Genomic DNA, 19,355 nt, shown 5'->3' with positions numbered 1-19,355 from the left:
TTCACTCAACGACTGGAAAATATAGAAGAGGTGATAAAATCTATAGAGACAGTTGAGTCATTTTATGGGTTTGATGCCAAAGAACTAAGTTTGGTCCCTGGCCTGGTTATTCCACAAAAGTTCAAGGTTCCAGATTTTGAGAAGTATAATGGGACCACATGCCCTTCATATCATATCACTATGTATTGTCGTCGTATGACTGGCTATGTAGAGAATGAAAAGTTGTTGATCCAATGTTTCCAAGACAATTTATCTGGGTATGCATCCAGATGGTATAATCAGCTAAAACGTACTCAAATACGTTCTTGGAGGGATTTAGCTCAAGCTTTTTTGGGTCAATACAAGCACATGACTGATATGGCCCCTGATCGAACAATGTTGCAAAGCATGAATATGAAGTGCAATGAAAGCTTTCGACAATATTCACAACGATGGAAAGACGTTGCTTCTCAAGTACATCCACCATTGACTGAAAAAGAGTTCACTACTTTGTTCATCAGCACATTAAAATTTCCTTATGTTAATCACATGATAGGGGTTGTCCCTAATAATTTCTCTGACATCATCATAAGTGGAGAAATCATCGAAATGGCTATAAAAAATGGCAAGATAAGAGGCTCTGACAATACTAAGTCAAAAAAGAAGCTGGGGTTAATACAGTGAGTCTTATTCAGTTAAACATGGTGCCAAACCTTATAGAGTGATCAAGAAGAAAAGAATGTGCAGGATTTCAATTTCCTCCATTCCACTGTTCGAGTGAAAAATTGCATCCAAAAATGCTCTCAGCCAGATCAATTACTCCACAACTTGATCAATCACAGTGGCCTCCAAATGAGAATTGGACCTATAAGGAAGTTCCTTGGATAAATCAGACTGGAATTCCAAATTGTTCAGCTAAGGTTCCTGATAACCTTAAGGGAAATTTCCAAGACCCTTTAGAGCAAGCAATTCAAAAATGCAAGATAAAAGAAGGGGTTAAGGTTCAATGTTCAGAAACCGTTGTTGTAACAGAAACTAATGTAACCAAATCCTACGAAGAATATCGGCACAAGAAATGGGAAAAGAAATCAAAAGGCTCCCATGGATGTAATTCGAGATTGGCCTATAGGTCTAAGAAAGAATGAGGCATATATAACCCAGAAGATACCTCAAATACATGTATCATATTTTCCAAAAACCAGAAAGGCAAAGGACAACTTAAGAAATCTGGTTAATATTACCCCAGTTATAGCTGAAATGAGCATTCAGAACCCCCTCGATAACATGAGAGCATTCATTCGTTCAGAACGATCAAAGAAAGTGATAGCCTCGCGAGCGGGAAAAACTCTGAAGGTGTTTCAAGAATCTATCTCAAACTTGTACCCTCATTTGGTTAAAGGTCAATACATTACACCAAGATTGGTGAAGGTGTCACCAAAGCCTTATGCCCATTGCTATGATCAAAATAGCTTTTGTAATTTTCACTTGGGAGTATCTGGACATTCAACAGGGAATTGTTGGTCATTGTTAAAGGAAATAGAGACGCTCGTCGACAAAGGAGTCTTGACACAAGAAATGATCAAGAAATGGGGGGCAAATAAGGATAAAAATCCTGGGCCAAGTACACACCCAACAATAAAGGAGGCATGATAAATAAATAAGTGGAAGTTGTTATCTACCACTGTAGTACTTTCTACTTTCAACATCTTGTTTGAATATGTTTTTTGTTCCTTTCTCCGCCTTTTGTGCAATAAATAAATATGTGTTTCTTTTATGGTTATGAATAAGAAATCAATTTTTAATCTTGAGATTATTAAGTATCAAGTAGATTAAATATTCTTTTAAGAGTTATAGATCTATTAGCAAGTGGTAAAATTATATCTTCAATATCCCATCCAATGCCAATTACTCGACCCTTACCAAAACCAAATCTTGACACTACATTTATCTGAGACTCTGAAGAAATGTCTCTACCTATTTTTGAGACACCAACTCTAGATGTTTACCTTATCGGATAGAGTTGATTGATGATATTACCTTCCACCAAATACATGACTTTAAGAGTCACACATTTATCCTTCCAAACACAAAACCACCATAAACCAAATAACCTCAAAAGAACCAAACTTTCAATTATCCCTGAATTTTACTACAAGAAGAGACGAGATGAGGCATCATGGACCAACTCATTGATGATAATTTCGAGTGATTAAGGCATACTCAAAGAAGAAGTGGAAAGTGATTGATTGAAATAAATATATCATGCACTAATTACATTTTTCATGTAAGTAAAATTAATCTTGAATATTCATCCCCCTGGAGATACCTCTTTTTACAAAAGTTTATGTGTATGAGACGTTGAACGGCATTGTTTCATTTATCCTTTAATATATATATATATATATCTTTTGTTGTCCCCACTTGAGCCTAAATGATTTTTCTTCTGATTCAACCCTAACCAAGGATCACCCTCCACATTAGGGGGCAAGGTGAAGGATATTTGCTCACAAGAATAAAGATTGTCAATCCATTTTTATTACGAAGACAAGTTTCCATGAAGTCATGAAAGTTTTAAACTACAAGGTATGTCAAATATAGAGTGCTTGAAGATCAATCCAATCAAGAATAATGGAAAACCTCTAAAATGCAAAAGGAAAATGAGGTGCTCAAAGCAATTGAAGTATTATACTCATCCAGCAAAGAAAGAACAAGGAAAAAAGAAAAATGAAAAAAAAAAGAAAAAGGAAAATTGAATCAAGATGGGTGACTTATTGAGCCTCAAGTTACAAGGTTGATTAAGTACGAACAAGAAGAGCAAAAAATGTTGGAGATATGAGAAAATGGAAATGAATCCAAAATTTGGCAGTCTAGAGGGATCCAAATGATAGAAAAATCCCCAACAAAGCAGATCTAAGTTAAGCAAGGCAAGGTGAAGGCATCATAATAAATTGATCCTTGGTTTGATTACCCTTAAACACTTATTTGGGCCTTTTTATCCCTTTCTTTCGTAACTATAAGTTATGGCCTACATTACGTACCTGAAAAGTCCATTCTAATCATACATGGATTTCTAAGTAAAAGAGGATATCTTCAGAATTCATTCCGCCTCTCAAGATTGATTTTTATTTGCAAAAATTGGTTTTTAAATCTTTAATGCATGATATGAAAAATGATAAAAGGGGGGTTCAAGATATAAATTTTTAAATAACATCTTGAAACCAAAGGAGGATTCGAGTTGAAAACCTAAAAAAGGCGGCTCGAATAATGAATGGTGCAACAATGACATAAGAGACGATCTTAATGAAGCACCGCACATCCCAAAGACGTTCATGAGAGTCTTGAAACGAGAAGCATCTTTACAAGATGAGCATAACAACCATTTCTTCAAATTAATGGAAGCCCAAAGAGACATATATGCTGGACTAACCTGAGAACATGAGAGACCTTACTTTACCAGGAATCAACCTACACCTCAAATCAGTCAATAATTTTGACACTTGCCATAGGATTATGATTTTTGAATGATTTAAAAGTGCAGTTGATTTATTTGATATTTATTAAACTCATTGTTTATGATATGATTCTATTGTGAACCTGAGAAGGGCAATACTTTGTAAAATTCTTTCATTCTTCAATAAACAAAGGAGAAAAAACATTTTCAAATAGGACAGTCTCAAATGAGAAAGGTCCTTGAAGCAAGTTGATGTCTGTTCTACCTCTGTTATAGAAAAAGAATGAACGAGGCCAGAATGATGAAGCATTTCACTTCCTTGAAAGCAAGTGGTCCAAGAAGCCAGAAAGTCTGGAGAATAGTACCTAGAACGCTCTCCTGTGACATTATCAGCAATCCATCAGGAACGATTACCCTTAAGTCCCATTAAGGTGTATTATGAGAATAAACAAATCAACAACTGAACTCTGGTTATACTGTGATTTTGGCTCAAGTCTTGATAAATCATTGCTACTTCTTCTATGACCGATCATTTTCTTTGTCAAGATGATATCCATTATGTCCTTCAGATGATTGCTGAATTTGAATTTGAGGACTTATGGCACAGAATAAGACATTGGAACAGAATCTACCCTTATAGGCCTTTTATATAGGGTAACATTGGTTACAGGATTCCAAAAGTTAAAGATGACCAGTTTTACTATCAACTAAATTGTTTCATGATTCGAAAATGGTGGGATATATTGGAGAAGAGACAACTGTCGTAGCAGTCATTGCAAGAAAATACACCAACAAAAATCTTCTAGTTCATCATGATGATGTTGTTTATTTCTTCCAGTAAGGTTGTTACGCTAGATGCCACTGACAACAAGGTCGAATTCGACAAATCTACTCATCAATTGCTACAACCGATCATCATTCAGTTCTTGCACATCTGTTTTCAAAAGTATGCCAAGACAGTAAAATGCAACTTCTGTATCATTGATCCCAGAGAAAAGAGACAGGACATTGATACCACCATGGAACATGTCTCTATACAGATCCTCGTGTATGGTTTTTAGGGAAACCTAGAAACATTTCCACCTCATCAGGTTCAAGTGGAACAATTTTATTCCTTCCAACCCATACCAGATTCCATTTTTAGCACTCATCAAGAACATACTTCTGGACGCTTGAAGGAAGGCCATCATTTCTTTGTCAATGGAAAAGCATCATGTATGGCACATGGAGGAAGCATAATAAGAGGAAATATGTTCTCAATTGGCAGATTATGAACATAGCCCATTTTCAGTGTAGCAGTATGAAAATACTTTGAATCTACAAGTTTTGGTTTTACAACATCAGTACTGTGACATTTCAGTCCAAATATTAACTGGAGCAAGTGCCATGTTCTCATAGTAGAAATAAGGAGACCCAATAGCATCTTATGGAAGTGTTCTTTGAGTTATCTGATCTGATTTGGTATGAACCCCAAAACCAATCATTAGATTTGAAAGATGAACTGCATAATCGTCTTCATTAATAAGCTTTTTTTCAAGCTTCATATGCTTCTTCCTTTTCCAAAAATCATAGCCTGGGTTTTGCCTTTTCTTGTAATTGGGGTCATTGCATAATGGCTTCCTATCTTCTCCTGAAAGAAGTACGTCAGCAACCTTAGCCATTTGAGCAGCACATATAAAATCTGTCAATTCTACAATTGATGAATCTGGACCACATCTCTCCATGGTTATTGAAGTCTCAGCCTCTGAGAATCCCATTTTTGTCAAGTATAACAGTTTATTCTCCTCATCAGAATCAAAATTCAGGATTTCCTCGATATCAGAAGAACTATCAATATCTGTGAAATCATTCTGAAAGATCACTTCATAATCAGATGAGTTGTTATCAGAATCAACATGTTGCATGGGTGTGGATTTTTCAAGAGCATTGTATATGTAGTCTTGCCAGTGCATCAGATTACTGTTTGCATAAATTGGTTTCTCTCATATGGAAAAGTATACTTCAGAGATGGCCTTCACTGAAAGATAATAATCCACTGTGTCAGCCTAGAACAGATTACCAATCTATTTTTACTGCTCTGTCTGACTAGATCCCTCCAGATACAGAAAATGGTCACCTCATTCAAAAGACACATATCTCAGTCATTTCCGTCAGATTGATTGAGCACTTCTTAAGTTTGTGACAACATGAAGAGATTTCCTCAAGTTACTTAACAACTGCTGTTTAGTGACACCAGAATGAGAGTATTCAAGATAAACATATTTGAGGCATGAATAAAGCTACAAGCACCACAGTGCATTGTCAAAATTGGACCTCATGAGGATCATGATATGCCAATCAAATATACATTGAGAGTGAATCAGACAGATCTAGAGGGACATCTTGAGGGCCCATTTCAACTAGAAATAGAATATTGGGGCATTTTTGGAGGCTCATCTCAACAAGAAGTAATGTTAAGCACACTTTTAACATCTGTATCAGCAAATGTTGGGGCATTTTAAAGGTTCTTTCAGACAGATCTATGTGGGGCATTTTGAAGGCTCAGATCAGCAAGAAGCAAATGCTGGGGCATGCTGAAAACTCCTTTCAATCAAAATGAGGACTGTTGATGCATTTTGAACACTTGTATTAGCTAATGTTGGGGCATGCTGAATACCCATATCATCATGTGTCAAGATCATTGACTTGAACAAATATTTCCAAAAAGACATAAAGATATTAAGAATAAAAATAGTGAAACAGTGACAGTCAAGCTGACTACACATAATTGCTTCGTTCATCAGGCAGTTGTATTAGGGTCCTGTTGTTGAACAAATATTTATGCAGCAAGTATGGTTTCAAATATCCAATCTTTTTAAAACCATATGTCACATGATAGCGCGATCTTTGCTACATCACAGTTGCATGAATAAAAATGATCCCAGGAGACTACTCGATCCAAGGTTCAGTTCCTCGAGATCTCAGCTTTGAATTTGGCCTTTTGTGTGTCGGTGATAATTGAAAATATTTCTTTGAGATTCCTGGCAGTTAGTTTCAACCATACTGTTGGGATTATGAAACTATTTTACACATCAGTTTTTTCTTAATTGATGACATTGAAAAGGGAGACTCAACTCACTTATATTACTGTTATTCCCGTTGTTACTGGGGTTATCATTGCCAGCCAGGCTGAACTGAATTTTTATCTATTTTGGGTTTTATCATGTGCGTTTCATCCCCAGCATCAAGAATTCTACGGATGTCTTTCCATACATGGCACTTATAGTTGGGTGTGTTTCTAATTCCTACAACGCTCATTACAGAATAAAACGTGATCAATATCACACTTACCCTTGCCTGAGACAATATCAAGATCAATTGGTATCTCTTATAGCATATCTTGAGAATTTGATCAACTTTTTGGTCATACCAGCATCTCATTTGTATTCCTATTAAGTTTTGTTCTCAAGTGGTCTTGCGACGTCATTCAAAAGCTTTGAACACTAGGCAAAGAGCTTCAATGATTGAGAACATCTGAGCAGAAACCACAGGAAATGATGAATGTGTTGTCAAATGTTTTACGAACATCTGAGCAGAAACCACAGGAAAGGATGAATGTGTTGTCAAATGTTTTATCAACATCTGAGCAGAAGCCACAGGAAAGGATGAATGCGCCGTCAAATATTTTACGAACCTGCTATTCTGATGTTGAACCAATGTTACGATCATATGGTTTCCATTTATTGATCAAGTCTGTATTCTTCAACCCCAAGATTAGAAGTGAGATATAATGAAGATTTTTTTTCCACAGAATGGAAGCATAAATTTTAACAACAAGAAACTAGTGGCACCAACTAAGGTTGAACGACAGGTTGTTGTTAAACATCTCGACATGATATGGTCCAAGTTGCCGTATTCGAGATTGGATTAGATGTGGAGACATGAAAAGAATTAAGATAAATCCTCCTTGTGATATGTTTCAAGAGTCAAATCAGAACAGACTCTACTCTCCTAATTAATCCCTGCTGAGTCAGGCATATCTACATCTACACTCTTCAAAGATGATAGATTCCCTTTTTAAAGATGACAGATTCTCTTTTCAAAGATGAAAGCTTTATCGGATTTCTGCACAACTCCAAGAAAGTTGGTTTTATCCAAGATAAAATGGGGCATCAAGGTCATAGTTCTGACTACGACAAGAGTTCCACAAATGAAACAATTCTTCTGAGACTTTCATGAAGCAAAGAAGACATAAAGATACAAGTTGATCAGATGGTTCTTCAGAAATGTAAGCTTGATAGCATAAGTTGCTACACTGATATCCAGAGGTGACCCTGGCAATAAATGATGAAGTGGAGGAAAACCGAGTTCACCATTTTGAAGTCAAATGAAGATTGCATCAACATTCATGCATCATATTTAGACATTTGCAAAATAGGAGCATTTTCATTCATTTTATCCATGTTGAATATTTGACAGGAATTTCAAAGATTTCAGCAAAGTTGAATTCATTATTCGATGGATTAACATTTCCAGGTCAAGTTCATAATGAGAAGAACTCATCTGAAGAAGGAAGAAGAAGTTCATAATGAGAAGAACTTGTTCAACTTTTCGCTTGAATTCATCATTCGATGGATCAGCATTACCAGGTCAAGTTCATAATGAGAAGAACTCATCTGAAAAAGGAAGAAGAAGTTCATAATGAGAAGAACTTGTTCAACTTTTCGCTTGAATTCATCATTCGATGGATCAACATTACCAGGTCAAGTTCAAAATGAGAATAACTCATCTGAATAAGGAAGAAGAAGTTCATAATGAGAAGAACTTGTTCAACTTTTCGCTTGAATTCATCATTCGATGGATCAGCATTACCAAGAAGTTCATAATGAGAAGAACTCATCTGAAGAAGGAAGAAGAAGTTCATAATGAGAAGAACTTGTTCAACTTTTTGCTTGAATTCATCATTCGATGGATCAGCATTACCAGGTCAAGTTCATATTGAGAAGAACTCATCTGAAGAAGGAAGAAGAAGTTTATAATGAGAAGAATTTATTCAACCTTTTTGTTTGAATTCATCATTTGATAGATCAACATTGCCAGGTAGAGTTCATAATGAGAAGAACTCGTCATCTAAAGAAGGAGGAAGAAATTCATAATAAGAAGAATTTGTTCAACCTTTTGCTCAAATCCATCACTTGATGAATCAGCTTTTCCAGAGAAAGTTCATAATGAGAAGAACTCATCTGAAGAAGGAAGAAGAAGTTCATAATGAGAAGAATTTGTTCAACCTTTTGTTTGAATTCATCATTTGATGGATCAGCATTGCCAGGTAGAGTTCATAATGAGAAGAACTCATCTGAAGAAAAGAAGAATTCATAATGAGAAGAACTCATCTGAAGAAAGAGAAGAAGTTCATAATGAGAGAGCTTGTTCGACCTTTTGCATAACTCTATCAAAAGAAGGAGATATATCATCATCAACATTTCCAGAAGGAGTTCACAATGAGAAGAACTCATCTGAAGAAGAAGAAGTTCACAATGAGAAGAGCTTGTTTAACCTTTGCTAGATTACATCACAGAAGGAGATAAATTGTCATCCCCAGTGGAAAAGTTCATAATAAGAAGAACTAATCCCAGAGGAGAACTTGTTCAACATTTCCATCTTAATCAAGTGAAGCCAATGAAAAAAAAAACTTATTGTCCTTTACTCTTTTTAACACAAGAATGAACAAAGAGGGGCAACTGAAGACACTAGTTTTTTATTTCATTATTTTATTTATTATTATTATTTGTTTTAATATTATTATTATTATATTATTATTATTAAATAAATAATTAATATTACAAACAGGCCCAAATACAAGATCCCAGAGCCCAACAGGTCCAACAGTGACCAACATGCCCGACTCAACTCTGGCCCAACAGCCCGTAGAGGAAACCCTAGGGTTTCACATTTCTCAGCTACCGCCTTGTTTCTCTACCGTTGGATCTGGCAAGATCCAACGGCCCATATGACTCCAGCAGATGAAACCCTAGGGTATCATAACCCTAGGGCCACGTCCCAACCGCCGCTTCCAGAACAGCTACTGCCGACGTTTTTGCAGCCAGATGTTCGAACCCACTTCAGCCACGACGCCGCCGCCTCGCTGAAAACTCCAGAAGCTTTGTTGCTTCAACACCCGCCGCCCACGTCGCAAGCTCTGGGGGTGAGTCACCACATAGTTCGATGACTCACCAAACTCGACTTTATACCCGGTCCGACGAGGGGCTCATCGAGGCTATAAAGCCATCACCTGTAAGACGAAAAAAAAACAAAAAGATACCTAGCAAGACACAACACAATAACGACGAGAGCAACCATATCCAAAGAAAACGAAAGACAGAAGGAGAGAAACGGAGAAGAAACTCACCATCGAAGAGCTGTCGAACCACCGTGGAACCACCGGATTCGGTCTTAGGGCGTTTAGATCTATATTTTAGGTAAATTTGGGAATTTCTGGCCACCGAGGCGGTGGCCGCGGCAGGATTACGGTGGCAGACGGCTGCCGCCCGTAACCGGCCCTCCGGAGGGAAGCTAGAGAGAACCGAGAGAGAGTTTAAACTCTCTCAGTTTAGAGAGATGAAGAAAATGAGAGAAATGAGAGCTGGCCTGAAGGGCCAGCCGATTAGGGGCTTAAATAGCCCTCCCCAAACGACGCCATTTTGGGGAGGGGTATGTATGTAATTAACTAAAAGTTAAACCCTTTCCGCAGTCATCCTAATTTGTAATCCTTACATTTTAGTCACTAAATCAATTTATAATCCTTTTAATTCGTTTCTTTAATTTTAATTTTATTTATTTTAGTCCTTTCCAGTATAATTACATATTTTAGGGTAAATAACCGATTTAATCCCTTATAATTTTATTAATTTATTCATATCCCAAATTAATTAATTAGGTTAAATTACACTATTAACCATATCTTTCATAATATTTTAATTATTATCTTTATTTTTACTTATATTAGTTTTATAATTTGATTTCTTTTATTTGATCATTATTTAATTACAATATTATTTGTTATTACTTTTATATTTTAATTATGGCTTTAATTATTATTTATTATTATCTTAGTCTTATAAATATTTATATATTTGTTTAAATTAAATATTATAAAAATTATAATTTATTTATTAAATCATTTATGAAAATTATTACATTTTAATATTTATTTTATTTATTATATCGAAGAAAATAGTTGTCTAAAGCACCTAGAAGTTTTTATTCATAAATAAATAATATATGTTTTTATAAATTATATTAATTATTTTTAGAAAAATGTTTTTTATTATTTATTTATTTTTTAATATCGAAGAAAGAGTTGTCTTAAAGCACCTAGAAGCCCTTTTCTGATATTTTAAATAAATAATATCTTATTTATACATATTAATATATTTTCTAAAATTATTTGAAATAACATAATTGAATTAAATATTTGAATTCTTAAATTCCTAATAATAGAGACAATGTATAATTAAAAAGTACCAATTTTGGGCGTTGTAGGGTGCTAATCCTTCCCTAAACGTAACCGACCACGAATCCCTTTTATTATTAAAAAAATATTTTTGGTTATAAACGCAGACCAGTTCATCTTTTAACTCATTTTCTTAAAAACTCTTTTAAAAGATAATTTTAGGTATTCGACCTACCTGACCCAAAAGGTCGATGGCGACTCCCAAATTATTTTAAAAACCATTTATTCACATCACTTTTCTCGCAAAGTAAAAAATTCGTGCCCGGGCAAAAACCGGTTACGACAGATGGAAAACAAAATTGGAGTGCAGAATAGAGAAAAGGAAAACAAAGGTGTTAGGTTAGGGAAAGGATGGTTACGTGAAAGATGGGTGGGAAGGGGCAGTTTTGGGATACTACATTTTATTTTATATTAATTTTTATTTATTCAAATAAAACAAATTTGAAATTGAGAAGAGACATGGCGTGTTGTGATTGGCCACCAAAATAATTTTTTAACAGAGTTAACGACTTAAGGTAAACAGAGTAATTATTTATTTTAGGGAGCAATCGTAAATTTAAGTCTTTTCAAAATAATGAGAATGTACTAGGCTCTTAGGGGCTTAGTGTAGGGGTATAAACGAGTCGAGTTCGAGTATTGTTGAGCTCGATTCGATTCGAAAACTCTGAAATATAGCTCGACTCGAAAACTCGCGAGCTTAAAATTTTCAAGCTCGACTCGAACTCGAAATCTTGAACTGAAGTTCATGAGCAGCTCGAAAAGGCTCGAAATGAAAAAAAAATCTTAAACTTAACTCGATTGAAGCCTCAAACTCAAACTCGAAACTGAACCTTAAATACATGAAAATCTTAATATATTCTCTTTAAAAATCAATACATAAATATTAATATTATTAAAATTTATTTTTAAAAATAAAATCTTAATATTATATTTTCGAGCTGCTCATGAGCTTTTCGAGTCGAGTATCAAGTAGTTTGTTTTGATTCGTTAAGAATTCGAGTCGAGCTCGAGTCGAGTCCATTCAATCCGAGTATTTATCGAGCCTTGACCGAGTCGATCTCGAGTAGCTCACGATCTGTCTCGTTCATTTACAACCCTAGCTTAGTGCATCATCTCCTTGTATGAGTTAACAAAAAATACAAATTGGTTCATTTTTCTTAAAGAAGAGGATGAAATGGTTAATAAAATTGACATAATAAACTTATCTCATAATTTTTATATTTTTACAATTGATCTTAATTATAAAAATAGCCATCAATACATAATATTATATCAATTTAGTCCCTCTCCTAACCCATTCAATTTCTTCCCTAATCGTCTCCAAACTCACACCAACAACTCCGATCACTCTTCAACCCTTTTTCTACAATCTATGACTATTTTATAACTTTTCATAGTTGAGAGATACAAAAGATACCTTACAAGCTGGGGACTATCAGTGTAGTTTACCCATTGATTAATATACATTATAAATTTAGTGCGGCAGAACTAAAAACAGGAGAGGAACATTCCAGTTCCCTCGCCATTGTATTGTAAACCATGAATTTATCACTATATATACAAAACTTTGGAGATATGTGATCTGTTATATTTCAGATTTGTAATCCCAAGCTTTTGTTCTTTTGAAAGTGAGAAGAGAAAGATGATTCTGGTGGCGATAGTAGCGGAGCTAATGGAGGAGTACACGGTGGGTTGTCAAGAGTGGTGGAGCACTTGCTTCATGAAGCTCCTTTTCCACGGCGTGTTCGTGTCCTTATCCTCCGCAGTCTTCCTTGTTTCCTCCACTCCTCCTCTCCTCCGCGGCCCCTGCTTCATAACTTTAAACCCTTTTTGTTCTTTCTCTTTTGGTTTCAATAATATGTACATTCAGGCTGTGTAACATAAATTTTTCATTAGGATTTGCAGTGTGATGGATCTTTTCCATCAACGTCTTGTTTGGAATCAACACCCATGTCTTTTGGATAAATTATCATTGATATCCGATTTATTAATCGATTAATTCACATAAAAGAATACGAAATTTTATTTACGAGAGTGACCTTGCTCTATTAAAGATCACTAGTATTCAAAATCCAGATGGATTCTGAAATCTCACATTCCGCCATGGATGTGGGATATCAGCCATCGGACAGGGCATGTGACTATGTTAGTCGTGAAGAAATGTATAGAATCCCCTTGAGTTATTTTTTTTTGGGTAAATTACGTGTTTAGTATCCTAATTATTATTTTTGTTTTATTTAAGTCACATAATTTTTTTATTTCAAACTTATACTTAATATTTAAACAATACGTGATCAAAATAAAATTAAAAAACTTAAATATAATTTAAGTATAGTTTTGAAGAAAAAAATAGTTGAATGACTAAAATGAAATAAAAGTAATAGTTGGGTACTGAACTTAAAATACACCCTATTATTTTCAATATTGGATAAGGACATAGACTTTGGACTTTATGTCAACATCAATGGAGCATATCGATATAAAAATGGAAAGGATAGATGCTTGATCCAATCTTTTCCTCACATCTATGCCATTTGTAAATTTTCACTTATTTAATGCTTGGGCTATCGAGTGTTTCATATTATTGGTTTCATACTATCTTTTCATTTAAAGATGTACATATAATTTTTTGTTAATGAATTTTTAAAACTTTAGAAAATAAAAATAGATTATTAATAAAAAATATAAAAAAGTGTGTAAAATATATTATCATTTAAAATTTTTAAAAAAATTAACTGATTAAATTCTATCCAATCATTGTCAGTAAAACCAAGTAGCAATATATGTCCATTGTGGGTTAAATAAATCAAAACCCCAGCTAAACTTTGAAATACCACCATCATATTTTTCAATACGATCTTTTATGAAACATTTCTTATTTTAATACACATGACTCCCAATGTTAGAATTATGATATCAACCAATTGCATATTAATCTTGGTGTTTATTGTTGTAAACATTTAGAATACTTGACTAGTGACTATTTAAAATAATCATATTTTTAGTACTTTATTATTTAACATTTATTTAGAATATAAATAAATAATAGCGACAAAGCATTCAATAAATTAGGTAAGTAAGTTTATCATTAAAAACATTTATGACTGATCTTATGCCATCCAAATAAATGCATGCAAGAAATCATTGTTACCCTGCTTCTACCTCATGTAGTTTTTTATTAGTCTGAGGTGATCACAAGATAGTACTTATTCGAAAGATTTTTAATCATTTGACAATAAATATTCAAACACTTTTGTAGACGTCGTGTATGAACCTTTTTAGCTACTGAAATCGCTTGGTTTTGAATTTATGCATGTTTATGGAGTTTGTTTGAACCCATAAAGTACCCTTTTTAGCATGTACCTTTTCCTTTTTATTGTTGATCACAAATCCTTTAGCTTAGCAACATAAACCTCATTTTCTAGCTCACCATTTTAGAAATGTTTTTATTTGTATTTGGGCTATGAATTGTTTGAGAACTTGACTGTAGAGTTTAATTGTGGATTAGATTGAACTTTGATTTAATTCTAAGGTTAAGAATCATCCGATTCGTTTAATTTATTTGCTTGGATTCAGATTAATCTTGATTTAAAGATCTCGTCTTAAATTAAATCTCATGTGAGAGTCCATGTCAATTAACAAAATGTATAATTTGGGACTCATTTTTTCATTAAGCCTCTTTATTAAGGTCTAATCTCCATACTTTTTCAAATTCCAATTTAGTCCACGTTTGGGTTCTTTGAGAGGCCCGATTGTTAGGGCCATTTTACGACTTTTTAAAGTATTTTTTAATAGTTTGAGTGATTATAAAAATAGATATGTTAAAACTTTCTAATTAATTAACAATTTACACACTAAAAATATAACTGCTCTAATTCATGATCTTTAAAGAGAATCACATTTACTTTTATCACTGAAATCACTTAATGAGTACTTTAATAACCCTTTTCTACCGTTGAAATACATGTAATAATATATTTGTATAAATTTTTATATTATTACTACTTTAAGTATAAATGTATCACATATGTCAACGATTTAGTTATATTTCCCTCTTTCTTAGATTATGAGTTTATACTCGTTAAGAATAAATTTTCGTCTCTTCTTAGATAGAAAAAAATATATCACCATATACATGTTTATATATGATCTATATTATAATAATGATATTGATATATATTAAACTATATAATATATATATATTATTTACAAATTTATTTAGTTCAATTATAAATTTTTATTTAAAAAAATATAATTTAGTATTTTAATTAAAATATTATTAAAATTACATAATTATTTATTTTTATAATATTTTCAAATCAAGAGAATCCATGTGATCAAAGCACAATTAGATACTACTTCTACTAAAACAACAAGTTATTGCTAAATTATTATATACTATAAAAGTAATATAACATTTTGGGAGAAGGACAAACAATTTAGGAGGGCAAAAAAGGCTAAACTAATAGAATTTTTAAATTTGATGGACTAAATTTAAATTATTTTAAATTAAGACCAATTTGATATAATTTATAAGTATAAGGACTAAAACTATTACTGTACATTATCATATCAGTGTTCCGTCTATTATTTAACGGTCAATTACCTGTTTGCAGGGACGAAGCTATGCTTCGACCCAGGGCCACTATCCCCCTATTTTTTTATAATTTAAAAATATACATATGTAAATGTCAAGTTAGATTAGACCTTTTAATTTTAGTTTATTTTAATTTTACCCTCTCATTTTCTATGGTTAATTAATTTTGCCCCCTTATTTTTATGATTAATTATATTTTGCCCCCTTATTTTTATGGTTAATATACTTCCTCCCTTGACTTGGTATCCTGACTCCGTCCAGGCCTGTTTGTAATAATAATTTGATTGAATGACGAAAATGTAACTTTTAGAAGAAGAAAAAGTGATGAATTTATAATAAACTAATAATTGAATGAGTTGGGGTATATTTACCCTAAAAGATAAGACTTTAAGAATGGAACACCCCAGTAGGAACTGGTAAGTAAAAGGACAGGGCATGCAAACCTTCACCTCAGTGGGGCTAAAGTGGGGCTGGGGACCCCAAACTTGGCAATGGAATCATTTATACATCTAACATTACAGTATGAATATGGGGCAGTAGGCAGAATTTAGCTTGTAAACAAGTCAAAAGGAAATCAATACTACCCCATCCCATGCAGCAACCCCCCCCCCAAAAAAAAAAACAAATGGACCATTTCCCATCTTATAATTATTGCAAGAAACCACGGTTTGTCATTAGAAGTTAGAAGATGATGCCAGCCAAGTTATGTTAAACTTAAAACTTTAACATGCAAAAGGGTTCAAGGAAAAAAATATGCTTGACTATATCTGAAAAAGAGGGGTAGCCAATGTGGTATATATATATATGGTATACATAAATTATTCTGGCTTAATACAAAAAAGTGCCCAAACTATATATTTTTTTTCATTTAGGTGCCTAATTTTTTTATCGACCAATATAGGTGTCTAATGTTACAAATGTTATCATTCTAAGTATTTAGTTCAAACGGGGGTTAAAAATTTCTTTAGCTGACACCAATTTTAAAATTTTTATTTTAAATGAAAAACTTTAAACTATATTTTTAAAAAATCCAAAATTATCTTAAATCTTTAAAAATACCCAAAAGCTTTGAAAACCATAATCTCAAACCCTAATCTTTTCCGTCGTCGGCAGCTACCAATGCTACCGACAGACAGAACTCTAGAGCCGATGACTAGATGAAACCCCAACGTGGCGACCAGACAAAACCCAAACACCGACGACGGACCAGGTTAGCTCCCACCGAATAGCTGCGAAATGTGCGCAATTTCATCGTCCATTGCTTTATCACATCAATGTTTGATCTTGTCCATCATTGCGTCCATGGGATTGACTCCATCTATTTCATCAATTGTTTAGTTACACTTTGTCTCTTGAGGTTGGGGTGTTTTTTTACACGGCAAATTTAATTTTATTAATAAGATCAAAAATAGTCGGAGACCAGAAGGTTACCAAAACAGTGTTTCAAAGAAGCAAAAACAAAAACATAGGCACTGAAATTACACCCCAAAAGTAAAATATAAAAATATCAACGCTATACGGCTACAACTTATAACAACTACAAATACTCACGATTATATCTACCCAACAACGCTAAGTATTGGGGTGTTGTCAGAGGTGGCAAGGGTTTGAATATTGGGTTTGTAGGGATTTAGATTTAGGGGTTTGAAATTTAATGGTTTAGGGCGATGATAATGGCAGTGGCCGGTCAATAGGTGGTCGGCGATAAGTGGGTGGCTGTTCATCGACAACGACGACGGATGTCGATGGCTGATGACGGTAACGGGGTTTTAGAACTAAAATTTTAAGGAGTTTGAGTTTTTTTCTTAATATTTTAGAAAAAAAAATTGGGTTTTTTAAAAAAGGAAAAATTTGGGTTTGAATAATATTTTAAAAAATGTTTCAATATTTGAAATAGTAATATTTATAACGTTAGACAAATGAATTGATCGGAGAAGAATATAATTTAGTCAGTTATTTTGTATTGGGCACCTAAAGCATTATTCAAACTGGAAATTTAAAGTTGATCAAATGATTCTCTTTAAAGTTAATTAGATTAAGGTTGTGTGTTTAGGTTTGAGTGCAGTTGTGCGCTCCAATCCAATGAGTAGTTACTGTCAGCTCCGTTGTGTGTGTTCATATGATTAGGGTTTGTTTTATGGGATCGGCTGCTACCTTTGCGTGTCAGTGTTAATGATCTGTCATGACAATGACTATCATATCAAACATGGAAGCTCTGCCTCTGCAGTTTACCTCCACCTATATATAGACTTAGCTCTTCATTTTGGTTTTTAGATGAATTATTAAAATTAAAAATGATTTAAGTTAGGGATAAAATGGAACTGGTAGGGCAGAAGAAGAAACTAGATGCGTCCTTGGTTTGGTATTCTCTTGGATGCCTAACATGGATAATAGTGATTAATCATCTCTAGTTAATCTTTAGCTTTTCATGACCATGGAAAATAGTCCTTAATAGAGCCAATCCAAAGGACGGTGACGGATAGTGAGGGGTATCACGGGGACGTGATGCATTAAATCCAAACAAAACTATTAAACCAAAACGTGGTCCACATGTAAAACTCTAGGCACCCGGATCCACTATTTCACGCCTTCCCAAGGTTAATTTCGAGAGATGAGAGAGAGAAAGAGAGCATACAATACAAGCAAAATTTAGTTAATGTTGATGAAAAATATTTTGATTTGAATGGAGAGTCTGATCGGTTCTTTGTAGAGGGGATACAAGAATAAATGGGTTGATGAAGATGAATAGTCGTTGGGAGAGAAAAGTCCCCTTTTGAACATTGCATGATGATTTATATACTGACATTTAATGTTAGTGTCGAGCTTACAATGATGAGGGATATTTACAGGTTGACAGGCCTACGATGATGATGGTATTTACAAGTTGACAGGCTAAACATATATAAATGTCAGATTATGAATAGTAAATTACGTGGGCATGTTGGTGGTCAAGTCAAATTTTTTGTAGTTGTCAAGGGATATAGAGTTCTAAAATCTTTACAGACCTATAGATGTCTGATTGGAGCTTTAGAGGCTTGGAGTAATGGAGTACATTTAAAGACTAATCATGAGATGATTGTAATGATTTATTTTTATCCTATTTATTAATAAGATTGTCATTTGTCTTAATTATTATTATGTTTATATAATTAAATTGAATTATAATAAAGTTACGAGAATACTATGATTATTTTTAAAGGTTTTTAGTCAAGTATTATTATATATTTGGATAATAATAACACATTAAGAATAATGTGTAGTTGATTGATGACAAAATGTTATCATTAACATAGATATATCAAAATCAATACATAAGTATGTATCAGAGAACAATATAGGCTTATATTAAAATAAGTGCCAAGCTATACTATTTTTTATTTAGGTCTCTACATTTTTTTTTCGGTCAATCCAGGCGCCTAACAATACAAACGCTACTATTTTAAGTGTCCCGATCATAACAATGTTAAAAAAGTCCGTTAAGTGACACGTGTCATATTATGATAATCTATAAAAAAAATTATTTAAAATACAAAACTTAAAGTAATTTCTTTAAAATAGTAAAAAAATTAGAAAATTTAGAAAAAAAAACCCCAAACTTTGAAATTTTTATTCCAATCCTTATACTCACATCGAGCACCGCTATTTTTCGTCGTTGCTGTCAACTGAACCTTCACCCGACCGAACTTCCACGACGATATAGCTTCCCAACAACACAACCACTGTCACTAGCCTTTGAAATCATTTTGACCGTCGTCACCAAATACTAATATTGGGTAAAGGGGAGGATGATAGTGGGTGAGAGGAGGGGACAAGAAGGAGGGGAAGGGGATTTAAAA

The sequence above is a fragment of the Hibiscus syriacus genome, unplaced genomic scaffold (genome assembly GCF_006381635.1).
Source record: "Hibiscus syriacus cultivar Baekdansim isolate YM2019G1 unplaced genomic scaffold, ASM638163v2 tig00110319_pilon, whole genome shotgun sequence".
Lineage (NCBI taxonomy): Eukaryota > Viridiplantae > Streptophyta > Magnoliopsida > Malvales > Malvaceae > Hibiscus > Hibiscus syriacus.
The sequence above is the reverse complement of the archived record's forward strand: the minus strand, read 5'-3'. Positions refer to the sequence as shown.